Source organism: Psammomys obesus, unplaced genomic scaffold, assembly GCF_907164565.1.
Source record: "Psammomys obesus unplaced genomic scaffold, mPsaObe1.curated_primary_1811, whole genome shotgun sequence".
NCBI classification, from domain to species: Eukaryota; Metazoa; Chordata; class Mammalia; order Rodentia; family Muridae; genus Psammomys; species Psammomys obesus.
In genome coordinates, this window is record NW_026590503.1 from 229,726 (window position 1) to 257,172 (window position 27,447).

Genomic DNA, 27,447 nt, shown 5'->3' on the forward strand with positions numbered 1-27,447 from the left:
AGGGGAGGTCCTCCTCCCTTTCATCTGATACTGGGTTATCAGGTATCTTCAGGACTGGCTGCAAAGTACTCCTCTGTGGCCTAGCAGGGCTGCTTCTACCTCGGGGGCAGGAGGGAGAGGAGGTCAATGAACCTGCCATTGAGTTCATGTCAGAAACAGTCCCTGTTCCCCTTATTAGGGTACCCACTTGGACACTGAGCTACCAAGAGCTACATCTGAGCAGAGGCTCTAGGTTGCATCCATACATTGTCCTTGGTAGGAGAATCAGTCTCAGAAAAAAACCCTGTGCCCTGATATATTTTGTCCTTGTGGAGCTCCTGTCCTCTGTTGGTCATATTAACTACTCCTTTTATCATATGATTCCCTGCACTCTACCAAAGGTTTGGTTATGAGTCTCAGCATCTGCTTTGATACACTGCTGGGTAGAGTCTTTCAGAGGCCTTCTGTGGTAGGCTCCTGTCCTGTTACTTGTTTGTTCCTACATACAATGTCCATCCTATTTGTCTTTCTAAGTGAGGATTGATCATCATACCCTGGGTCCTCTTTTTTATTTTCTTCTTTATGTATATAGATTTCAGTATGTTTATCCTATCTTAGAGGTCTATATAAGTGAGTATATACCATGTGTGTCTTTCTGCTTTTGGGATACCTCACTCAGGATGATCGTTTCTAGGTCCCACCATTTGCCTGCAAATTTCATGATCTCCTCGTTTTTAATTGCTGAGTAGTATTCCATTGTGTAAAAGTACCACAATTTCTGTATCCATTCCTCAACTGAGGGACATCTGGGTTGTTTGCAGGTTCTGCTTATTAAGAATAAAGCTGCTACAAACATGGTTGAACAAATGTCCTTGTTGTGTACTTGAACATCTTTTGGATATATGGTGAGGAGTGGTGTAGCTGGATCTTGAGGAATCATTATTCCTAATTGTCTGAGAAAGCACCAAATTGATTTCCAAAGTGGTTGTACACGTTTACATTTCCACCAGCAATGGAGGAGGGTTCCCCTTTCTCCACAACCTCTCCAGCATGTGCTGTCACTTGAGTTTTTGATCTTAGCCATTCTGGTAGGTGTCAAAGCCTGGACTTTTTAAAAATATTTTAAATGTATTTATCAAATTATATACTTTCAAGTTACATATATAATATGTACATATATGCAGTAGTTGAGTGCACATATTTATTTATTTAGATATTTATTTATCTGCTTACTTATTTCAGAGAATCTAAAAGAGTCTTACAATACTTAAAACATATTTCTTTTAGTTCAGAGAAATATTGTCAACTTGAATTGAACTGAAGAGTTGGCAGGCTCACAATAAAAATGTCTACAATAGTTTCATTTTTTTCTTTTTTTTAACTTTTATTAATTACACTTTATTCAAAAAAACTGGACTTTTTAGCCTGTAGAATTTTAGGAGTTGTTTAAGTCATGCAATCTATGGAACGTTGTCAGAGCATTATGAGTCGACTAATCCATTGAATTAGCCAACATTTTCAGATCTGAGTACTGGAGGGCAGGAGTGTTATTGAGAAAGATAGCTATAAATCTCCATAGGTAATCCTTGAATCTCTTCCTATATTTATGGAGTATAATTGTAGCATATGAATCTACAATGTTACATAAAAGTTATAAAGTAGTAATGACCAATCTCTTCTCCCCCAAATTTGGTGATGGCTATCAGCTCTTAGGTCAAAAGAGCTCAATTATCCATATTGAGATAGAGAAAGGCAACTACAAGTAGGATAAACACACCAAGGAGCATGTCAATCAAATTGCTGAAGCCAGTGATAAATACTAAAACTTTAAAAGAACCGTAGAAAAAGGGAAGATTACATGGGAATGAAGGCAAGAACTTCAGATGTTTTATCTAATACTAAATCTATTACAGGAAGAGGGCAAATTGAATGTTCTACATTGATAAAATTTAAAAATAAGCTAAAACTGAGTTTAGAATTCTTTACTCAGAAACATACAGTAAAAAAATAAAAGGGGAACAGATTTTCTAAACAAGTGGTTGAGCATTATAAAAGTGGTTATATAAGTGGAAATAATATCTTTTCTCGGTTACAATGTTTTTTTAAATTTATTTATTATTTATTACAGTTTATTCATTTTATATCCAGGCTGTAATGTCATCCCTTATCTCCTTCCAGTCCCACCCTCCCTCCCTCTTCTCCCCCTATGCCCCTCCCCTAGTACACTGATAAGGGAGGTCCTCCTAGCCTTCTATCTGACCCTAGCCTATCAGGTCTCATTAGGACTGGCTGCATTGTCTTCCTCTGTGGCCTGGCAAGGCTACCCTCCCCCCCCCAAAGAGCAGGCCACTGAGTTCATGTCAGAGACAGTTCCTGCTCCCCTTACTAGGGTACCCACAAGGGCAAAAGGCAAAAAGGTATAGCAATGTCTATACATTGGAAGTGGGAGAAGACAGGGAACAGGACAGTAGCCTACCACAGAGGGCCTCTGAAAGACTCTACCCAGCAGAGTAGAGTCTTTCTGAGATAGAAATATCTCAGAAAGTAGAAAAACTATCATAAGTTTAGAAAATGGTTTTTAATGAGAAATGTTTAAGGATTTAAACAATATACATTGCTTTTCTCTTAAAAAGTCATAAGAAAATATGGTAATATACAGTGTCTACTACTCCACTAATAGGTTCCAAGTGTATCAGCTCATATATATGGAGATAAATTTACAAAGCTTTGCAGATTTCAAAGAAAGCCGTTTCTGTCCAGCCAACATACATATTGCAGTTGTTGAGAGTAAAAAGAAACAGCAGACATTCTGTTCAGTTCTTTCTTTCTTTTTCTTTCTTCTTATTCACAATTTATTCACTTTGTATCCCAGTTGTACCCCCTCCTTTATCTCCTATAGGTCCAAACCTTCCTCCCTTTTCCTGTCCTATCCCCCACTCCTAGTCCACTGATAGGGGAAGCACTCCTTCCCTACTATCTGACCCTAGCCTACCAGGTCTCATCAGGACTGGCTGGACACTCTTTCTTGGTCCTAGTAAGGCCTCCCTGCCGGGGGGAGGTGATCAGAGAGCAAACAAAGGAGTTCATGTCAGAGACTGCCCCTGCTCTCCTTACTAGGGAACCACATGAAGACTGAGTTGCCTACATCTGATGAGCTACATCTGAGCAGGGGGTCTAGGTTCTCTCCATGCATGGTCCTTGGTTGATGCCTCAGTCTCTGCAGTCCCCCTGGTCCCAGATTTTTTGTCTTTGTTGGTTTCCTTGTGGGGCTCCTGTCTCCTTCAGATATTTCTATCTCACCCTTCTTCCATAAGACTCCCTGTGCTCTGTCCAAAATTTGGCTGTGAGTCTCTGCATGTGCTTCAATCCCTGGCTGAATGGTGTCTTTCAGAGGACACCTGTGTTACCCTTCTATCCTATTCCCTCTCTTCTACTGCTTCTGGTTTGCCCTTCTGAATGAGAATTAAGCTTCTTCCCTAGGGTCCTCCTTGTTTAGCTTTAGGATTGTGGATTTTTAGTAAATTTATCCTATATTATATGGCTAATATCTGTTTATAAGTGAGCATATACAATGCATGTCTTTCTGCTTCCGGGTTACCTGACTCAGGATGATCTTTTCTAGTTCCATCCATTTGTCTGAAAATTTCATGGTTTTCTTGTTTTTAATAGGTGAGTAGTATCCCACTGTGTAAATGTACCACAGTTTCTGCATCCATATTTTGGCTGAGGAACATGTAGATTGTTTCCAGATTTTGGCTATTACAAATAAAGCTGCCATGAACATAGTTGAGCAAATATCCTTATTGAATGGTGGGGAATCTTTTGGGTATATGCCCAGGAGTAGTATAGCTGGGTCTTGAGGTAGCACTATTCCAATTTTTTGGAGAAAATACCAGATTGATTTTCAAAGTGGTTGTACAAGTTTACATTTCCACCACCAAAGGAGGAGGGTTCCTCTTCCTCCACATCCTCTCCAGCATGTATTGTCATTTGAGTTTTTGATCTTAACCATTCCGATGAATGTAAGATGGAATATCTTTTTTAATTGCTGAGTAGTATTCCATTGTGTAAAAGTACCACAATTGCTGTATCCATTCCTCAACTGAGGGACTTCTGGGTTATTTCCAGGTTCTGGCTATTACAAATAAAACTGCTACAAATATGGTTGAGCAAATGTTCTTGTTGCGTACTTGAGCATCTTTTGGATACATTGGATATAGGAGCAAACAAGTAACAGGACAGGAGCCTGTTACCACAGAGGGCCTCTGAAAGATTTTACTTAGCAGTGTATCAAATCAGATATTAAGACTCATAACCAAACCTTCAGCAGAGTGCAGGGAATCATAAAAAAGGGGGAGTTAATATGACCTGGAGAGGACAGGAGCTCCACAATGACCAAATATATCTGGGCACAGGGGTATTCTATGAGACTGTTTCTCCAAACAAGGACCATGTATGGATATAACCTAGAACCTCTGCTCGGATGTAGCCCATGGTAGCTCAGTAACCAAGTGGGTACCCTATAAGGGGAACAGGGACTATTTCTAACAGGAACTCAATGGCTGGCTCTTTGACTTCTCCCCCAGCCCCCTGAGGGAGGAGCAGCCCTGCTAGGCCACAGAGGAGGACTTTGCATCCAGTCCTAAAGATACCTGATAAATGAGTGTTAGATGAAAGGGGAGTAGGTCCTCCCCTATCAGTGGATTTGGAAAGGGGCAGGGAGGAGATGAAGGAAGGAGGGTGGGATTGGGAGGGAAAGAGGGAGCGGGATACAGCAAGGATACAAAATTAACAAACTGTAACTAATAATTAAAAAAATTGGAAAAAAAAGAATAATAGGAATAGAGGAATGGGAAGAAACCCAATCAAAGGCACAGAAAATATTTTCAATAAAATCACAGAAGAAAATTTTCATAACTTATAAAGAAGCCTATCAAGTACAAGTAATACATAAACATTAGACTTGCACAGAAAAGAAAATCTCCTTGGTACATAATCAAAACACTAAATGTACAGAACAAAGAAAGACTCTAAAATACTTCAATGAAAAAGAACAAATAACATATACCGGCAGACTTATTAGAATTACACTCTACCTCTCAGTGGAGACTTTAAAAGCCAGAAGGGCCTGGAGAGATGTGATAAAAACTCTTAAGACACCACAGATGCCACCCAAAACTATTATACCTACTAAAGTAGAACAAAACTAGAAATCACAACAATAAAAAATAGGAACAAACACATGCAACCAAATACACACTTGAACCAATCCCTAAATGAAACAGGAAGTCAAATAAAAGTTTAAAAACTAGCTCAGTGGAAGAGCAGGTTACATGATATGAACATACAAATTTATATGGGTCAAAAGTTCTGAGAAAAACAACCCAATCAATCCTAAAGTTCTGTAAAAATATAGGAAAGATAAAAACTTTTTTAAGAAAATGAAGGTTTTGGGAACTTAATAACACTAGATTACCTTTTAAAAATGCTAATAAAAATTTATCCGGTTGAAATTAAATAATAACAAGAAATACAGAAAATTGTAGTACTGCAAATAAAGGTAGATATATAGTCAAATTCAAAATACTTTAGGTAAAGAATTTCTGAGTAGGACTTCAGAAAATAAGGCCAACTATCCACAGATTCAGCTTCATGAAAAAAAAAAAAAAAACTTTGGTTAAGCAAAGAAAATAGTCCAAAAAGTGGAGAAACAGCTCACAGAATGGAAAAATCAACCCAGAAATGCATATAAACTAAACACACACATACACACATCCCATTAGACACAGAAAAGGCCTTTGAGAAAATCCAATAAACCTTCATAATAAAAGTCCTGGAGAGACTAAGGCTACAAAGAACATATCTCAATATAATAAAAGTAACTAATAAATAATTCTAATAATAAATAAATAAATAAATAAATAAAGCATATAGCCAACATGGAGAGAAACTCAAAACATTTCTAGTAAAAGTAAGAACAAAATAAGACATACATTTTTATATACCTGTTCAATATAGTAGTGAAGACTTGGGTAGAGCACTTAGACAACTAATTTTGAGACCAATGAGAATATAATAGAAAACAAAAATGTCAAGGTATTCTTATCTGGTTATAAAAGTTCACAAAGAGTACATCAATATTTACACTTGATTAACACCTTCAGCAATGTAGAAGGACACAAAATTAACACACAAAATAAATAGCCTTTTTATCTACAAATGACAAACATACTGAGAATAAAAATAATAACTTTTACAATAGCCTCAAAATTACTTTGGTGTAATTCTAACCAAGAAAAAAATCTTAATCTCATGTAAAAAAAATGAAAACAAAAATAGGATGGCTAAAACAATCCTGAATAATAAATGAACTGCTGGAGGTAGCACCAATCCAGATTTCAAATTGTATTAGAGAGCTATTGTAATAAAAAGCTGCATGGTATTGGCATAAAAACAAACACATTGATTAATGGAATCAAACTGAAGACTCGTACAATTTTACAGACCTATGAACACCTGATTTTTGACAAAGAACTCAAGAAAACACAAAGAAAAAAAAAGATAGCATCTTAAAAAACAAAAACTGGTAGTGATGGCTACATATAGAAGAATGAAAATACCTGTCACCTACACATCTCCTAATGGGTCAAAGACCTCAATGTAAAACCTTATACTCTGAAAATAGAAGAGAAAGTAAGGAATCAGCTTGAACTCATTGGCACAGAAATGGACTTTCTAACAGGACAGCAATAGCACAGACACTAAGGCCAACATTTAATAAATGGGACCTCATGCAGCTCAAAAGCTTCTGTCTAGGAAAGGATACTATTACTTAAGGAAAATCGTAGCAGACAGAATTGAAAACGATCTATAGCAATTATAAGTCAGATAGAGGGTTAATATGTAGACTATATTAACAGTTTTTTAAAATAAACATCAAGAAAACAAATAGTGCAGTTGAAAATGGGGCATAGAACTAAACAACAAGTTATCAGAAGATAAAACAAAAATGCTGAGAAACAAACAAACAAAAAAGTTCAACATCCTTAATCATCAGGGAAATGCAAATCAAAACCATATTGAGACTTCATCTAATATCAGTCAGAATCACCAAGATCAATAAAGCAAATGACAGCTCATGTTGGGGGGATTATATGGTGAGGGAAATACTCATCTATTGCTGGTGGGAATGCAAACTTGTATGACCACTATGAAAATTAAAATGGTGGTTTCTCAGGAAGCTGGAAATAGATAGACCTAAAAAATCTAGTTATACAACTCTTGGAAATATACCAAAGGACTCTGCATCTTACTGGAGAGACAATTGCTCATCCATCCTCATTGCTGCTTTATTCATAATAGTCAAAAATTGGAAAAATCTTTGAGGTCAATCAACTTATATAATTAAAATGTAGAATTGTAAATTTGTATGAATTTTTATTTAATATATTATTTGGTTATTAAGAAAAATGAAGTGTAATTTTCAGGTAAATTCATGGAGCTAGAAACAATCATCCTAAGTGAGATAACCCAGATTCATAAAGAGAAATAGTGTATATGTTTTCTTTTATACATGGATGTTAGCTTTCAAGTTTTAAATATGTGTGTTTCAATTAAAATAACCACTTAGTATAGGTAACTAATAATGGATGATAGAAAAGATAGGATTGTTTAAGAAATGGGAAGTAGCATATAGTGTTATAAAGAGATAAGGAGAAAACTAGACTAGAAGGATTAAATGGAGAGAGAGGAAATGGCAGAAAAAGAAAAGAATATGGAGAGAGACAATTAACACTAAAGCCCCTTTGACAAATCAAATGAAAAATATCACTGTAGAAACTTCCTAAAATATAAACATATATAAAAGGAAGTTAAATAATGTTATAATACAATAGAGGAGAAAATGACCCAACTAGACATGCTATTCCACTAAGTAAAACCTTTGTTGAGAATTCTGTTTAGCTCTGTATTCCATTTCTTTTTTTCTTTCTTTCTTTCTTTCTTTCTTTCTTTCTTTCTTTCTTTCTTTCTTTCTTTCTTACAGTTTGGTAATCATATGTTTATTTATTTACTTATTTTTAATTAAATTTTTATTTTTTATATTAATTACAGGTTATTTACTTTGTATCTCAGCTGTAGCTGCCTCCCTCATTCCCTCCCAGTCCCACTCTCCCTCCTTCACCTCCTCCCTGCCCCTCTCTAACTCCACTGATAGGGGAGGTCCTCCTCCCCTTCCATCTGACCCTAGCTTATCAGGTCTCATCAGGACTGTCTGCAATGTCCTCCTCTGTGTCCTAGCAAGGCTGCTCCTCCCTAAGTTAGGGTGGGTGGGCTAGGTCAAAGAGCCAGCCACTGAGTTCAGGTCAGAGACAGTCCCTGTTCCCCTAATAGGGAAACCCACTTGGATACTGAGCTGTCATGGGCTACATCTGAGGAGGAGTTCTAGGTTATATCCATGTATGGACCTTGGTTGGAGAATCAGTCTCAGAAAAGACCCCTGTGCCCAGATATTTTGGTCCTTTTGGAGCTCCTGTCCTCTTCAGGTCTTACTAACTCCCCCTGCTTTCATATGATTCCCTGCACTCTGCCCAAGGTTTGGTTATGAGTCTCAGCATCTGCTTTGATATACTGATAGGGAGAGTCTTTCAGAGGCCCTCAATGGTAGGCTCCTGTCCTTTTTCTTGTTTTCTCCTACTTCCAATGTCCATCCCATTTGTCTTTCTAAGTGAGGGTTGATCATCTTTCCACAAGTCCTCCTTCTCCTAGGCATATATTCAAAATATGCTCAAGTACACAACAAGGACATTTGCTCAACCATGTTCATAGCAGCTTTACTCATAATAGCCAGAACCTGGAAACAACCCAGATGTCACTCAATGGAGGAATGGATACAGAAATTGTGGTACATTTACACAATGAAACATTACTCAACAATTAAAAACAAGGAAATCATGAAATTTTCAGGCAAATGGTGACATCTAGAAAAGATCATCCTGAGTGAGGTATCCCAGAAGCAGAAAGACACACACGGTATATACTCACTTATAAGTGGATACTAGACCTAAAAGATAGGATAAACATACTAAACTCAGGGCACCTAAAGAAGCTAAACAACAAGGAGGACCTGGTGTATTCCAGTTTTTAATTGGATTATTTGCTTTGTTGATATTTAATTTCTTGAATTCTTTATATATTCTGGATATTAGCTCTCTGTTGGATGTAGGATTGGTGAATATGTTTTCCTAATCTGTAGTCTTCTATTGATAGTATCATTTGCTTTACAGAATCTCTTCAGCTTCAAGGGGTCTCATTTATGAGAACCTGATCTGTTGGTGTTCTGTTCTGGAAATTGTTTCTGGTGTCAATGAGTCCAAGGCTCTTTCTCAGTTTCTCCTGTAGCAGATTTAGTGTGTCTGGTTTTATGTTGAAGTCTTTGATCCATTTAGACTTGAGTTTTGTGCAGGGTGATAAATATGGATTTGTTTACATTTTTCTATCTGTAGACATCCAGTTAGACCAGCACCATTTCTTGAAGATGTCTTTTTTCCATTGTATGGTTTGGCTTCTTTGTAAAATATCAGGTATGCATAGGTGTGTGGGTTTATTTCTGGGTCTTTGATTAAAATCTGTTGATCAACTAGCTTATTTCTATGCCAGTATCATGCAGTTTTTATTACTATTGCTCTGTAGTATAGCTTGAAATCAGATATGGAGATCCTTCCAGAAGTTCTATTATTGTATAGGTTTGTTTTAGCTATTTTGGGTTTTTTGTTTTTCTGTATGAAGTTTACAATTGTTCTTTCAAGGTCTGTGAAAATTTTTGTTGGCATTTTGATGAGGATTGCATTGAATGTGTAGATTGCCTTTGATAAGGTGACCATTTTTACTATGTTAATTTTACTGATCTATGAGCATTGGAGATCCTTCCATCTTCTCATATCTTCTTCAATTTCTTTCCCCAGACACTTGAAGTTCTTGTCATACAGGTCTTTGACTTCAGTGGTTAGAGTTACTCCTATATACTTTATATTACTTGTGGTTATTGTGAAGAGTGTTGTTTTCCTAATTTCTTTTTCAGCCCGTTTGTCATTTGCATACATGAGAACTACTGATTTTTAAAAATTTATTTATTTATCTATTTATTTATTTATTTATTTATCTATCTATTTATTTATTACATTAGATTCACTTTGTATCCCAGAGGTAGCCCCCTCCCTCATCCTCTCCAATCCCACCCACCTTCCCTCATCTCCTCCTATGCCCCTCCCCAAGTCCACTGATAGGGGAGGTCCTCTTCCTCTTCCCTCTGACCCTAGGCATTCAGGTCTCATCAGGACTGGATGCATTGTCTTCCTCTGAGGTCTAGCAAGACTGTCCCCCCCCCAGCAGGGGGGGCTGGTCAAAGAGTCTGCAACTGAGTTTGTTTTTTTAGCAGACTTGCTTGCAGAACTGGTATCTATGTTTTTTTAAAAAATATTTCATCATCATAGTTGAAACTTTTCTCCTCTTCTCTTTACTAATCTGACTAAAATGTTACCTGTTTTGTTGATACTTTATTTCATTGCTATTCTTCATAGCTATCCTCTTTTAAATTTTCACTGATATTTCTTTCAATAGCAGTTATTTTAAAATGTTGCTTTTTTCTTGCATTTATTACTTGTGGTATTTATTTAAAAGTGCTGAAACAAAGAAGTAAACACATTTTGAACAGTCTTATAGGGTAAAAAAAAGCCCAAACCAGAAATTTAATCTTATAAAAGTAGCAATAATTTTGTATTTCAAAACCTCTGAGAAAGAATAGACATGGACAAATCACTTTCATACTCACAATTAGCTTACCCCTGGAATCTATCTGTTGACTGATTTCTACAAGCTAAGTGCCTATGAAGCTTTACTGAAAAACAGCTAAAAAACTGAGCCAAGTTTCTGGTGTTTTATGGTGTTTGGAATATGTCACAATTTATTTGTTCAGAGGGCCTTTGAGAGTCTCTACCCTGCAGGGTATCGAGGCAGATGTTGAGACTTATAGTTAAACTTTGGGCAGAGTGCAGGGAATCTTATGAAAGAAGGAGGAGATAGTAAGACCTGGAGAGGACAGGAGCTCCACAAGGAGAGCAACAGAACAAAAAAACTTAGGGACAGGTTTTTTTTTTTCTGAGACTGATACTCCAACCAAGGATCATTTGTGGAGATAACCTAGAACCCCTGCTCAGATATAGCCCATGGCAGTTCAGTGTCCACATGGGTTCCATAGTAATGGGAACAAGGACTATCTCTGACGTGAAATGATAGGCCTGCTCTTTGATCAGCTCCCTCTGAGCGGGGAGCAGCCTTATCATGCCACAGAGGAAGACAATGCAGCCACTCCTGAGAGACCCGTTAGACTAGGATCAGAAGGAAGGAGAAGTTGTCCCCTATCAGTGGACTGAGGGGAGAGGCATAGGTGAAGAAGGGGGAGGAAAGGTGGGGTTGAGAGGGGAGAGGGAGGAATCTACAGGGGGGATACAAAGCAAATAAACTAATTAATAAAGATAAAAATAAAAAATCATTGATAGGATTACTTGATTTGCTGCTTTTCAGCTTCTTTAGTTCTTTATATATACTGGATATTAGCCCTCTGTCAGATAAAGGGTTGATGAAGATTCTTTCCCAATCTGTAGGCAGTCGTTTTGTTTTGATGACAGTGTTCTTTGCTTTACAGAAGCTTTCCAGTTTCATGAGGTCCCATTTATTGATTGTTGCTCTTAGAGCCTGTGCTGTTGGTGTTCTGTTCAGGAAGTAGACTCCTGTACTTATGAGTTCTTGGGTTTCCTCCATTTTTTATTCTAACCGATTTAATGTGTCTGGTTTTATGTTGAGGTCTTTGATCCACTTGGACTTTAGTTTGTGCAGGGTGATAAGTATGGATCTATTTGCATTTTTCTACATGTAGACATCCAGTTAGACCAGCACCATTTGTTGAAGATGTTATCTTTTTCCCATTGTATGGTTTTGGCATCTTTGTCAAAGATCAGGTGTCTATAAGTGTGTGGGTTTATTTCTGGGTCTTCTGTTCGGTTCCATTGATCCACCATTCTGTTTCTATGCCAGTACCATGCAGTTTTTAGTGTTGTTGCTCTATAGTACAGCTTAAGATCAGGGATGGAGATACCTCCAGAAGATCTTTTATTGTAGAGGATTGTTTTAGCAATTCTGGGTTTCTTGTTATTCCATATGAAGTTGAGAATTTTTCTTTCCAGGTCTGTAAAGAATTGTGTTGGTAATTTGATGGGAATTGCATTGAATCTGTAGATTGCTTTTGGTAAGATGGCCATTTAAATATCAAATTGCAGACAAATACTTAAAGAAATGCTTAACGTCATTAGCTATTAGAAAAATGCAAATCAAAACAACCCTGAGATTTTACCTTACACCCATTAGAATGGCCAAGATGAAAAACTCAAGTGACAACACATGCTGCAGAGGTTGTGGAAAATGGGGAACCCTCCTCCACTGCTGGTGGGAATGTAAACTTGTACAACCACTCTGGAAATCAATCTGGTGCTTTCTCAGACAACTAGGAATAGCGCTTCCTCAAGATCCAGCCATACCACTTCTAGGCATATATCCAAAAGAGGCTCAAGTTCACAAATAGGACATTTGTGCAACCATGTTTGTAGCAGCTTTATTTGTAATAGCCAGAAGCTGGAAACAGCCCAGATGCCCCTCAACTGAAGAATGGATGCAGAAATTGTGGTACCTCTACACAATGGAGTATTACTCTACAATGAAAAATAAGGAAGTCATGAAATTTGCAGGCAAATGGTGGGACCTGGAAAGGGTCATTCTGAGTGAGCTGACCCAGAAGCAGAAAGATGCACACACTATATACTCACTCATATAGACATATAACATAGGATAAACCTACTAAAATCTGTAAATCTAAAGAAACTAATCAAGAGAGAGGACCCTGACTAAAATGCTCAATCCCCATCCCAAAAGGCAAAGAGAATAGACATCAGAAGAAGAAGAAAACAGGAAACAACCTAGAAACCTGCCACAGAGGGCCTCTGAAAGGCTCTGCCCTGCAGACTATCAAAGCAGATGCTGAGACTTATGGCCAACGGTTGGGCAGAGTGCATGGAATCTTATATAAGAAGTGGGAAATAGTAAGAGCTGGAGAGGACAGGAACCCCACAAGGAGAGCAACAGAACCAGAAAATTTGAACACAGGTGTCTTCCCAGAGATTCATACTCCAACCAATTACCAGGCATGGAAATAACCTAAACCCCTGCACAGATATAGCCCATGGCAGTATAGTAATGGGAAGAGGGACTGCCTCTGACATAATCTGATTGGCCTGTTCTTTGATCATCTCCCCCTGAGTGGGGAGCAGCCTTACCAGGCCACAGAAGAAGACAATGCAGCCACTCCTGATGTGATCTGATAGACTAAGATCAGAAGGAAGGAGGGGAGGACCTCCCTTATCAATGTATTTGGGGAGGGGCATGTGTGAAGAAGGGGAAGGGTAGGGTGGGACCAGGAGGGAAGGAGGGAGAGGCTTATGGGGGCATACAAAGTGAATAAAGTATAATTAATAAAATTTAAAATAATAATAATAATAAAAAATTTAAAAAATCATTGATAATAAAACCAAAAAAACAAATAAAAAATAATTTATTCGTTTTTATTTTCTGTATCAGTGTTTTACCTGCATGCACAAAAGTGTACTACAATCATGTGGTAACCATGGAAACCAGAGTAGAATATTAAATCTTCTGGAACTGAAGCTGCAGATGGTTGTCAGTCACAATGTGAATGCTGGGATCTGAACCTGGAAAGAGCAGTCTGTGCTATTAACCATTTAATGTCTATGTACATACTTTTCTTTTTTTGTTGTTTTTCTTTTTAATTTTTTAGATTATTTTTATTTTATTAATTACAGTTTATTCACTTTGTATCCCCCCTGTACCTACCTCCTTCCTCCCCTCCCAATCCCACCTCCCTCACCCTCTGTGCCCAGACTTTTAGGATCTGTTGCTGTCCTTGTTGAGCTCCTGTCCTCTCCAGGTCTTACTATCTCTTACTTCTTTCATAAGATTGCCTGTACTCTGCCAAAAGTTTGGCTATGAGTGTCAACATCTGCCTCGATACCCTTCAGGTTAGAGCCTTTCGACGGCCCTCTGTTGTAGGCTCCTGTCCTGTTCCCTGTTTTCTCCACACATCTTCGATTTAGGTATTCTTTCTTTTGGAGAATGGGTGTGAACAAACATGTCTTTTATTATCATAAATATCATAAATGCAGTCGAGGTAGCCAACAAATCTCAACGTAGTATTACTTCATATTTAGGGAGTATATACAAATAAATCAGACATACCCTACTAAATAAGTTCATTGAGATAAATAAATACAAATGTTTTCTGAGTGTTACAGACGCTCTTAAGTATAATCAAAATGTACAGAAAAGGAAGAACACATTTTAAAAAGTTCTCATAAAATATGAATTAGTGAAAAGAAGTAATACTGCATTATTTGTTGAGCTGAGATTCGTGCAGTAAACATTTCCTCAGTCATTTATTCCCTTCACTCTCGTTGATATCTTTCAACATCTTTGGCAGTAAGCATACACTGATCATGCCATTTTTATAGTACTAGAAAAAGCAATAACCAGGTTACAGAATGTTTTAGAAATCAGTAGTGCTTCTAAGTGCAGTTCACACAATTTATTTTCTCTTAGTGTTATTTATGAACTCAGTGGCTGGCTCTTTGATCACCTCCCCCTGAGGGGGGGAGCAGCATTGCCAGGCCACAGAGGAAGACAATGCAGCCAGTCCTGATGAGACCTGATAGGCTAGGGTCAGAGGGAAGGGGAGGAGAACCTCCCCTATCAGTGGACATGGAAAGGGGCACGGTAGGAGATGAGGGAGAAAGGGAAGGTGGGATTGGGAGGGAATTTGAAAGGGGGCTACATCTGGGATACAAAGTGAATAAACTGTAATTAATAAAAAATTAAAATTAAAATTAAAGATTTTTAATTGCATGTTGACATTTAATATACTTAGAAAGATAATAACATCCTGTCTGGTTCAAAGAATGGATAAATCATTCATTTATTTCATTAACTATTCTTCCTTAGCGTCAACTATACGACTTCTGCTTGGGCACATCATCATTCTGTCCTGTTATGTGCATTGACAAGTAGCTTCTTTCTACTGTCTGGGAAGCCTTGTTTCTAGAAGGTCAGTATTATGCTGTTTGCAAAAGCCAAGCATTCTCTCAGCCACTTGATGCTCATGTTGCTATTGAGGAACAAATCAGATACTTCATAATGTAGAGGGTTCAATTTAAATAACAAACAAAAAATAGAGGGAATATTCTTTTTTTTTTTTTTTTAAATCACCCAAACTGCTGGTAATTCAAGGTTTACTTCAGCTGAATCTTAGTGAAATATTGATCCATTGAGTCACTGGTGTGTTCTATTTATGGATTCTTAACAATGCAATGGGAAATGATTAATAGCTTCCAACTGAAGTGAGAACTTGATACATATATACATACTAGATACATACACGTATGTATCAAATATGTAGACCTATATTTCTTAAATATTTTTCTAAAAGCAGATAATTTATAATATTTGTCACCTCAGCAGTCATTTCTTCTCTTTTTACTAATTAAAATCTTTCAATCATAGACTAGTTGGAAGACATTTTGTACAGATGTACAACATGCGGTCTTTTCACTTATGACATGGAGAAAGAAGATGATAAATATGAATATATTATAAAATGGTGTGCCACACAATTTACAAAATAGTTTTACCTATGTTTCCAGTTGAGCTCTTACAAAAATATTACATAAGAATACAAAAATTTAGATATAATCTTCAATCTTTTTCTTCATGAGTTTAGGGACCAAGCTGCCCTTATTTCCCTTTCCATCAGTTAGTCATTCATTGAAGATCAAATGAATGGATGTGTATAAACTAATTAACTAATTGAAGATTGCAAAACCAGATCTGGATATACAAATGGTGAGAGAGAGGAGAAATTCTATATTATTGTGTGATTTTAATGCCCGGATTTGGTGTTGATACTCATCTGTGAAAATGAGAAACAGGAGGAAAACTTTGTTAGAATAGTTTGGATGAGGTTATTAGTAGAAAAAAATGTTTCTTAGAAGCACACGCAGTGCAGATGAAAATAAGTGTAGCTAGAAGTTACAGGTGCGTATGAGTATAAAGCTAAATCCACCGGTACTGATCCCTTAGGGAGCGACAATTTCAAGAGAATAGGGATTTTTAATGGAATTCTATGAAGATTTAATTTTAGAATGTAACTGTGATAGTTTTAGTTATCAACTTGACACAAACTAAGGGAAATCTTGGAAGAGGGACCTCGACTGAAGTAGTCCCTTGATCGGATTGCTCTATAGCTATGTCAGTGAGGCATTTTCTTAATTCGAAGGAGGGCCCAGAAGACCCCGTGGTGCTGTCCTAGTCATGTGGTCCTGGACTGTAGGAAAGAGGGAGCTGAGCCAGCCAGAGGGAGTGAGCTGGTAAAGAATGCTCGTCAGTGTTTCCTGCCTCTGCTCCTGCCTGAGATCCTGCCCTCACTTCCCGCACAGATGGTCTGTAAATAGGAAGAATAAGCCAGAAAAATCTTTTCCTAAGTTGGTTATGGTCATGGTGTTTATCATGACAATAGGAAGGAACTTAGTATCACACTAATCATTGAACCATTATCTAAAACTATTTTACCTATTTTTCTAGAAGTTCAGTTATATTATGACAAAATATGAGCACCAAATACAATATTCCAAAAAGGAAAGTAGTAGAAAATAGGAGTTGACAAAAAAAAATCAGTATATGAACAACAAAAGGACTGAGAAAGAAATTAGAGAAACAACACCCTTCACAATAGCCACTAATAACATAAAATACCTTCATGTGACTCTAACCAATCAAGTGAAAGACCTGTTTGAAAAAAAAACTTCAAGTTTCTTATGAAAGAAATTGAAGAAGATATGAGAAAATGGAAAGATCTCCCATGCTCACAGATCTGTAGGATTAACATAGTGAAAATACCCATCCCGCCAAAAGGAATCTACAGAGTGAATGTAATTCCCATCAAAATACCAACACAATTCTTTACAGAACTTGAAAGAACAATTCTCAATTTCATATGGAAAGACAAAAAAAACCAAACCAAACCAAACAAACAAAAAAACAAACAAACAAAAAAAAACAAACCCAGAGTTGCTAAAACAATCCTGTACAACAACAGATCATCTGGAGGTATCTCCTATCTCCATCCCTGATCTCAAGCTATACTACAGAGCAATAATAATAAAAACTGCATAGTACTGGCATAGAAACAGAATGGTTGCTCAGTGGAATCGAATAGAAGACCCAGAAGTAGACCCACACACCTATGAACTTGATTTTTGACAAAGAATCCAAAACCCATATTACAGAAAAAAAGATAGCATCTTCAACAAATGGTACTGGTCTAACATGTAGAAAAATGCAAATAGATCCATATTTACCACCCTGCACAAAACTAAAGTCCAAGTGGACCAAAGACCTCAACATAAAATCAGACACACTAAACCTGTTAGAAGAAAAAGGGGGAAAGAGCCTTGAACTCTTTGGCACAAGAGACAACTTCCTGAACAGAACACCAACAACACAGGCTCTAAGATCAATAATCAATAAATGGGACCTCATGAAACTGAAAACTTCTGTAAAGCAAAAGACACTGTGGTCAGAACAAAATGACAGCCTATAGATTGGGAAAGGATCTTCACCCTACATCTGACAGAGGGCTAATATCCAGAATATACAAAGAACTCAAGAATGTAAAAAGCAACAAATCAAGTAATCCAATTAAAAAATGGGGTAAAGAGCTAAACAGAGAATTCTCAATAGAGAAATATGAAATGGCAGAGAAACACTTAAAGAAATGCTCAACGTCCTTAGTCGTCAGGGAAATGCAAATCTAAATGATCCTGAGATTTCCCCTTACACCCATCAGAATGGCTAAGATCAAAAACTCAAGTGACAACACATACTGGAGAGGATGTGGAGAAAGGGGAACCCTCCTCCACTGCTGGTAGGAATGTAAACTTGTACAACTACTTTGGAAATCAATCTGACCCTTTCTCAGACAATTAGGAATAGTGCTTCTTCAAGATCCAGCTATACCACTCCTAGGCATATATCCAAAATATGCTCAAGTACACAAGGATATTTGTTCAGTGATGTTTGTAGCAGCTTTATTCGTAATAGCCAGAATCTGGGAAGAACCCGGATGTCTCTCAATTGAGGAATAGATACAGAAATTATGGTACATACACAATGGAATACTACCCAGCAATTAAAAACAAGGAAATAATGAATTTTGCAAGGAAATGATAGAAAATGCAGGTAAGCAGATTCCAAAACTAAGAGATCACAGAGACAGTTTACTTCCTGGTCAGTCACCCATTCTCTCTTTATAACATTGGAGCATGATCTTCAGCCTTCTGGCCCAGTATATCTGGCAGACATAATTGTGAAGCAGGAAATATGAAGGACTTGCTTACTCTGTCAAGACAGAGCTTAGTAGTCAACTTGGCCTCTGCCCAAGTCTTGTCAGTTTTGACAACATATTGTCTACAGAGAGAGCTGAGCATTTTTGCCCAGTGGCTAGCTTGCCATTAATGAAGCTACCTCCAAAAGAATATTTTGAGATGCTTATAATCTTTATTGAGGCAGGCTGGGGGTGTTTCCCAAAGCTGACATGTCAAAAAGGCCTTAAATTAATAAAAAACGTCTTTAAACTCAACATTCTGTAGGCCTGGGAAGTTTTTCTGAACTATCTATCTATCTATCTATCTATCTATCTATCTATCTATCTATCTATCTATCTATCTATCTATCTACATTTACATTTACATAGTGTATAATCATCTCTCTCTCTCACAGAAATATCTGAAACATACTATAGTTGATGAGAAATGGTGAGTTTGTTGAAATTCATAAAACTTTGTAGTCATAAAATTGTGTTTTAATATCTATTACCTTAAAATAATGATAATTTGGGAATTCTGGAGATTCCAGGATAATTTGGGAGTTCTGGAGATTCTAAGGCAGAATTTGGCCTATGATAAGCTAAAATCACAAATAATGCTATAGCATAACCTTGTTGAAAGTTTAGGCAAGTATATACTAACTAAAATAACTTTAAAATTAAGGAAGGGCTATATGATTTCATACCACAAAAGCACTGTGTTTTGGTGGAGTAAATAGTTCACCATATACAGTATTGGTTAACAAATTCTGAATGAACTTAGAAACAACCAGTTCCCAAATACTTGAATCTCCATTATTTTGTTTTCAACACTGAATGAAGTTTTATTGAAACACAGCCTTACCCACTGGTTATGCACATAATTGTGACTGGTTAGATGAGTGGGTTTCAACCTCCTTAATGTTGCAACCCTTTAGTACAGTTCCTCATGTTGTGGTGACCACCAACTGTAAAATTATTGTTGTTGCTACTTTGTAGCTATAATTTTGATACTGTTTTGAACCAATGGACCCACATGTTAAGAACTACTGGGCAAGATGATCCACAAAGCCTACAACTTAGTGAGACTTTAAATTTACAGTTTAAGCATTGGCCAGGTACCATTCTTGGTAAAAATACAGACAGAAAGTTTCTAAAATGAGATTCACTGTATTTCATAACACTTTATTAAGAAGAAACCAATGTCAGCACTTCTATGTAAACAATGACAAAGAATCAAAGGAAACATCAAGGATCAGAGAGTATCTTACATTATCTTTTATATAATCAATGTATAATATTTAAGCAAAGTCAAATCCTTATTAACCAAACATTTTTTTTGTGTGTGTGTACATTGCCTTCTCTTTATCTTTCTGTGCTTTATAATTTGTTTGACTTTAAGCATTTTTACCTGGATAGACAATTGACTTTAAGCATTTCTACCTGGATAGCTTTGTCTCCTGAGGCTATCTCTTAACCGTCTTAAGATCGGCCAATGCTTGATCATATGCTTTTAATCCTTGCCATCCTTGCGCTTTTCAATATTTGATGAATCCATTTCAAGAATCTTCAAACAACTGTCAATTGCTCCCTGACAATCTGACATCTTCAATTTACAAGCACCAATATTCAGAACACAACTTAAGGCTATAATAGGTAGACATTTGGATGTATCTGCTTCTCACTAATAGCCTTTGGACTATCCACATACACAAAAATCGTCACATATTTTTTAAATAGCCATTTCCCAGTTCTGAGACTTGAAAAAATATTTTCAATGTTTTTTATGTCTTCAACTATTAATAAATTTTATCTACATCTTTTAAATCTATATCTGCATCCTCAGGGAAATCTGGATGATTATCACCAGAGCCATTTCGGGGAATAGTCCCCAATCATCCCCTTCTTTCAATTCTCTATATTCTGTAATAACACACAGTTTGGCAGGTTTTTCATTACTCACTTTTACATTTTCAAATATCCTTGACACCCCTAGTCCTTTAATTACTTGACCAAATACCATATGTTTCCAATCCAGATGAGGAGTTGAAACTGTTGTGAAAACAAAACAAAACAAAACCTAAACAAAACTGAGAACCATTTGTATTGGGGCCTTCATTTGCCATGCTCAGTAAACCCTCCCGATCATGCTTATAATGATAATTTTCATCTTCAAAATTTTCACTATAAATACTTTCTCTACCTGTCCCATTCTAATTTGAGAAGTTTTCACTCGAATCATAAATTTCTTAATAATTCAGTGGAAAGGGCACCTTTTAAAATGGAGAGGTTTCCCAGTTGTGGATCCAGTGCCTTTTTCTCCTGTACACAGTGCATGAAAATTATCTGCGGTTTTGGGAAAAATATCTGCAAACAATTTAAAACAATTTGGCCAACTCAGTTCCCCACCAATATCCACATCAAAGAAGACCAGCTGTTTCCTGGTGTTGGAGAGCTTGGCTGCCAGGGATGGATGTGGCATATTCACTGCAGGTGCTGGGAAGCAGGACAGCAGGATGGAGGATCTTCATGTTCGAGAGGGATTCAAACTCTACCTTGAGCTTCCACTATACCTTCATTTCTCAATACACTCACATTTCTCCAAGATAACACATATAATAAACTGAATGATCTACTCTTTATTCATTGTTTCTTTCTAGTATAATGTGAAGTCTACAGGACCAGTCATTTTGGGCCTGGATCATGGACAGTCTCTCCATAAATTTTAAGCAGTTTGGTTCTAGTTGAACATGTTCTGTTAAATAGAAACACAATGACCACTGGAGACCCTGAGGAAAAAAAAAATTAATATGGAAACCTTAGAACCAACCAATCTAACAATGATCCCAATCAAACACAATATTGGTTTACAATCTTGGGGAAATAATTTAAAATACACAAGATAAAATCATCAAAGTATATGGTTAAAAGGTCCATATTACTTATATTGCCTTTTTCACTTCTTTAAATTACCTTTCTTTAGAATCTAAGAAATAATTTTACCTGCATTATTAATTTTGTTGATACTGAAGCCAATAATGGCTCAGTTAGGGAAAATCCATCACAGGTTTTAAAACATGTATCCTCAAGACTTTTAAAAAATATGTTTAATATACAAAAAATAATAATTAAGGAACCTGGAATCCTAAACAATAAAAAAAAAGTGTTGCTTTAGTTAACTTTCCTATATCTGGGGTCAACAATAGAAATTTGCATGTAAGAGCAGAAATTAGACCAGAATAGATAATGTAGAGTTGTACATTGAATACATTTCCAAATTGAAAATTTTGGTTTTCTGAATTAGCATACACAGTGAACCCAAACAGTTTTTTGAAAGTAATGAGTTGTTTTCGAGATTGGACTCATTGGTTGTGATTATCACATATTAGAATAAATGAAATCAAATACTAATTCTAATTAATAAAGTATTAGCAGAAAACAATTGATTTCCCACTAACCACCAAATGCTAAATATGAATGCCAATGATTTATCTGATGTTCTTTAATCAGTTTTGAAACCCTAAAAAATGAGTATGTGAAGGGCACCATTGCTATTGCAAAACATTAAGGAACCTTCTTTAAATATTTTCTAAGCATTTTAGCATGCTACTAAAGTAAGTACTGAATAGCTAAACTTGTTAAATTCAGAAATGAAATATAGTTTCCTGGACTTATATACTATAAGAATCATTAAAACACTGAAAATAATGAGCCTGTGAACAAGACTGGCTATATATTCTCTGTTAAGAAACAGGAAAGAGCCGGGTGAGGTCGTGCATGCCTGTAATCCCAGGACTATGGGAGGTAGAGGCAGGCAGATCTCTGTGAGTTCGAAGCCAGGCTGGTCTTCAAAGTGAGCTCAGGATAACCAAGACTACACAAAGAAACCCTGTCTCAAAAAATCAACCAACCAACCAACCAACCAACCAACCAACCAACCAACCAACCAATCTGAAAGAGAACTCTATCTAATCTTCATTTCTAATCAGAAGGTTCTGCCTTCCTGAAGAAGCAAGTCAGTGTTGATGGCTGTCACTCAGAGTGTCTGAGTGCTCATTCATTTTCTTCTGGATTTCTAAGACCTTTGCTCTCTCTAGACATCCAGCCACAGAACTAGCATGTTGCTAGATAATTCCTAAAAACATCTAAGATAAAATATTATACTCTTGAATGACTTTGCCTCCCATTAAGATGACTCAAGAGGCCATTATCCCTCAACTATTTGTTGACTAACAGCTTCCATAGAGGATCTGCATGACAGTCCAAAGTCCTCAAATATTTCTGAGTGCCTCTTTTGACAATTCCCTGAGCAACTGAAACAGGAACTAGAGGTATGGAAATGATTATGATGCATTTATGTATCTTTATGCTATTCATGATCTAAAAGAGAAATAAGTATTTAATGAATGATAATGATATTATGTATTATACACTGGAATTATATTTATTATTGTTGAAGTGGATAGTGTACTCAGAGGTTCATCATTAAATCTTCAAGGAGAAACTTTTTTTAATTGCTGTCAAAAAGTTGTATGGTCAACAATGTTAGACGAGGTAGTTGAGAGAAGAAATAACACTGAGGCATTCATTATTCATTTAAGAAATTATAAAGTTATTGATTTAAATAAAATAAGGCTGGAAACAAGGATAATGTTTAAGTTCTTATATTTCCACCTGAAAAACAAGAACACAAATACTTGTCAGTGAAAGTAACAACTTGTATGGAAAAATAAGAGATTGTGATTAGATAATTGTCTCAAAGAGAATGCTCTGGCAGCAGGGTGGATGGCATTGCCAAGGGACATAAGATGAGAGTTAGAGCTGTCTGTGACAGTGCAGTGACAGATGACAACTGTTTGATCTAAGGCAATGGGAGGGGGGAGAAAGAGAGTGAGAAAGACAGAGAGAGAGGTTTGAAGTCAACTTGAGAAACTAAGATGACAGAGCTTACTGATTAATTGGCTATTTGGGTGGGTTGCAAAGAAGTCAGTCTAGACACTAGAGAGACTTGGGGAGATTTATTCATGCACATTAATAAGGGACTGCCTTTGCTGCTGGTATTAGGAGCCAGGAATAACTGTGACCTCATTAAGTAGCACTGATTTTCCCTTTGGTGATCTAGTTATGAAGGTGATAGTTATGGGTCTAGATAATCGCAGCACAGTGTTGAAGGGCTCCTAGTCACTCCGCTGTACTAATGGTTCCTAGCTTTAGAATTAGTTTCCAAGATGGGTGTTGTAGTTCAACTATTATATCAGTATTCCTCCCAGTTTCTCCTGAACCCTACTATCCTCCTGTTTTTTGAAGTTTTGGGAATTGAAACGTAGGACCTTATGTGAGCAAAGCAAATGTTCTATCATTGAGCTCAATCTCTAGCTCTTCTCTTCTTATCTAAAAGGTACACTGAATTCCAGAAGAGTTGTTTTAATTGGATCTGAAGTGTTATAAACAGTGACAGGATATTTTCAAATTCCAGCCAGCTGAGTTCAGTAATATTAGTGCCCTAGGAAGGTATTATGGCCATGAGTAGGGTGAGACAGGATGCCCCTCACTTATTTTGAATTGTGCTTTTGCCCTTCACTAATAAGAACAAGGTACTATGTATTTGCATATTAGTTTTTTAATTTTATTTTTATTAATTATAGTTTGTTTACTTTTTATTCCAGCTGTAGCCCCTTCCCCTCAACCCTCTGAATCCCACCAATGATAGGGGAGGCCCTCCTCCCCTTCTATCTGACCCTAGTCTATCAGGTCTCATCAGGACTGGCTTCATTGTCTTTTTCTGTGGCCTGGTAAGGCTTCTCTGCCCTCAGGTAGAGGTGATCAAAGAGCCAGCCCATGAGTTCCTGTCAGAGGTAGTCCCTGTTCCTATAACTGGGGAACTTGGACACTGAACTGCCATGAGCTACATCTGTGCAGGGGTTCTAGGTTATTTTCAAGAATGGTCCTGGTTGTAGTATCAGTCTCAGAAAAGACCTCTTTGCCCAGAATTTTTAGTTCTGTTGCTCTCTTTGTGGAGCTCCTGTCCCTTCCCAGTCTTTCTATCTCCCCCTTCTTTTATAAGATTCCCTGCACTCTGTCCAAACTTTGGCTATCAGTCTCAACATCTGCTTTGATACCCTGCTGGATAGAGTCTTTCAGAGGCTCTCTGTGGTACGCTCCTGTCCTGTTCCCTGTTTTCTCACTTTTCCAATGGCAGTCCATTTGCCTGTCTGAATGAAGATTGAGCATCTTATCCAGGGTCCTCCTTCTTGATTAGCTTCCTCAGGTGTACAAATTTTTATGATTATCCAATATTATATGTCTAATATCCATTTATAAGTGAGTATATTAGTTTCATATTATTTTCCAGCATTTTCTAGCAAATTGTAGGTACTGCACTGAAGATAAGCTTACAGCAACTGATCAATTAGCATAGAAATGAAAACAAGTAGTATGTTTTCTGGTACCTGTGTTTCAGTAAGACTCTTTTGTTTTAGGCCTCTGACAAGAAGATATTTCTCTGTATGTGTGGGGAGTGCAGGCTTGTTTGGAATATTCTCTTTGTTTAAAATCAGTATTCTTTTTTTCTAAATTATATGTCAGTGATAGGTGAACATTTATTATACAGTTAAAAATTCTCATTAATCATTAGACTTAAACTCATAGGGATGATTTTTCAATGGAGGCAATAAGGGAGAATTAAGATAAGATTGGCAACCTGTTTTTCTCCTTGTAGATCTCCTGTCCTCTCCAGGTCTTACTATCTCTCCCTTCTTTCATAGGATTCCCTGCACTCTGCTCAAAGTTTGTATCAGCATCTGCTTTGATACACTGCTGGGTAGAGTCTTTCAGAGGTCCTCTGTGGTAGGCCCTTGTCGTATTTCTTGTTTTCTCCCTCTTCCAATGATATCTGTGCACAGGGATTTTTTCTGAGACTGACACTCCAAACAAGGACCATTCATGGAGATAACCTAGAATCCCTGCACAGATGTAGCCCATGGCAGCTCAGTATCCAAGTGGCTTCCCTAGAAAGGGGAACAGGGACTGTCTCTGACATGAACTGAGTGGCTGGCTCTTTGATTCCTCCCTCCCATGCCCCTGAGGAGGACCAGCCTTGCCAGACCACAGAGGAGGACATTGCATCCAGTCCTCATGAAACCTGATAAACTAGGGTCAGATGGAAGGTGAGGAGGACCTCCCCTATCAGTGGACTTGGAGAAGGGCATGGGAGGAGATGACAGAGGGAGGGTGGGACTGGGAGGGAATGAGGGAGGGGCTACAGTTGGGATACAAAGTGAATAAACTGTAATTAATATAAAAAATAAAAAAATTAATGAAAAAAGATTGGATACCAATGTGAGTCATACAGTTTAAGAATGTTGTCCTGAAAATTAAAAAAGAGAGAGGCTTCATTTGTTTATAAAAGAAGCATTTTCAACATGTCAGTAAATCAAGAAGTTGAGTAGTCACGTCCAGAATGGAGGAATTTTATTTGTTTAAACTTTAGAGATGACAAAATAAATTAAATGGATTGAAAGACCTAGCAGAGAAGCCAAAAAAAATTGGATACTTGGATTGCTCCTAGAGTATTGAACTGTATTATTTGAAAATCTCAGAACAATAACTTTCAGGTATTACATGATAAGTTATTTTTATAACTCACTCATTTAGGCTACATATATTTTTTTAACAATTTACTATTTTAACAGGTGGTACAATAATTTTAAAATACATTTTAAAGGAGTATATTTTTCTCTATGCTGAATTATTGGAGCACTCACATTACATTTTATTGGCCAAACAGACTTTGGATTATGAGCACCTTTAATCAATTTTTTTATGTAATATTTTTGTCTCCATGCTAGGATGAAAGTTCTCAAGCTCTGAGTTACTGACACTACAGGTAGTGTGTAGGCATTATTTAACCACTCTAGGTGAATATGTGTGGGTGTATACATTAACACAATATTTTTTTAATTCCTTATTAATTATACTTTATTCACCTTGTATCCCCCCTGTGGTTCCCTCCCCCCTCCAGTCCCAATCCCTTTCTTCCTCCCCACTCTGCATGCATGCCCCTCCTCAAGTCAACAGATAGGGGAGGTCTTCTTTTCCTTCCTTCTGATCCTAGTCTATTAGGGCTCATCAGGAGTGGCTGCATTATCTTCTTCTGTGGCCTGGTAATGCTGCTTCCCACTCAGGGAGGAGATAATTAAAGAGCAGGCCAATCAGTTCATGTCAGAGACAGTCCCTGTTCCTATTACAATGGAACCCACTTGGATACTGAACTGCCATGGGCTACATCTGTGCAGGGGTTTTACATTATCTCCATGCATAGTCCTTGGTTGGAGTATCAGTCTCAGGAAAGATCCCTGTGCTCAGATTTTTTGGTTCTGTTGGTCTCCTTGTGGAGTTCCTGTCTTCTCCAGATCTTACTGTTTCCCACTTCTTTCATAAGATTCCCTGCACTCTGCCCAAAGGTTGCCCATAAGTCTCAGCATCTGCATTGATAGTCTGCAAGGCAGAGCCTTTCAGAGGTCCTCTATGTCAGGCTCCTGTCCTGTTCCCTGTTTGCTCCTACTTCTGATGTCCATCCTCTCTGCTTTTCTGGATAGGAATTGAGCATTTTAGCAAGAGTCCTCCCTCTTGATTAGTTTCTTTAGGTGTACAGATTTTAGTAGGTTTATCCTATATTATATGTCTATATGAGTGAGTATATACCATGTGCGTCTTTCTGCTTCTGGGATAGCTCACTCAGGATGATCTTTTCCAGATCACACCATTTAACTGCAAATTTCATGATTTCCTTGTTTTTTATTGCTGAGTAATATTCCATTGTGTAGATGTACCACAATATCTGTATCCATCCCTCCACTGAGGGGCATCTGGGTTGTTTCCAGCTTCTGGCTATTACAAATAAAGCTTCTACAAATATAGTTGAGCTAATGTCCTTA

General features: G+C 37.2%; 1 pseudogene; it reads right to left on the bottom strand.

The window, feature by feature from the left end:
* Positions 1 to 19,866: 19,866 nt before the first annotated feature.
* LOC129677023 (peptidyl-prolyl cis-trans isomerase D-like) lies at positions 19,867 to 20,993 on the bottom strand (annotated as a pseudogene).
* Between the last annotated feature and the right edge of the window lie 6,454 nt (positions 20,994 to 27,447).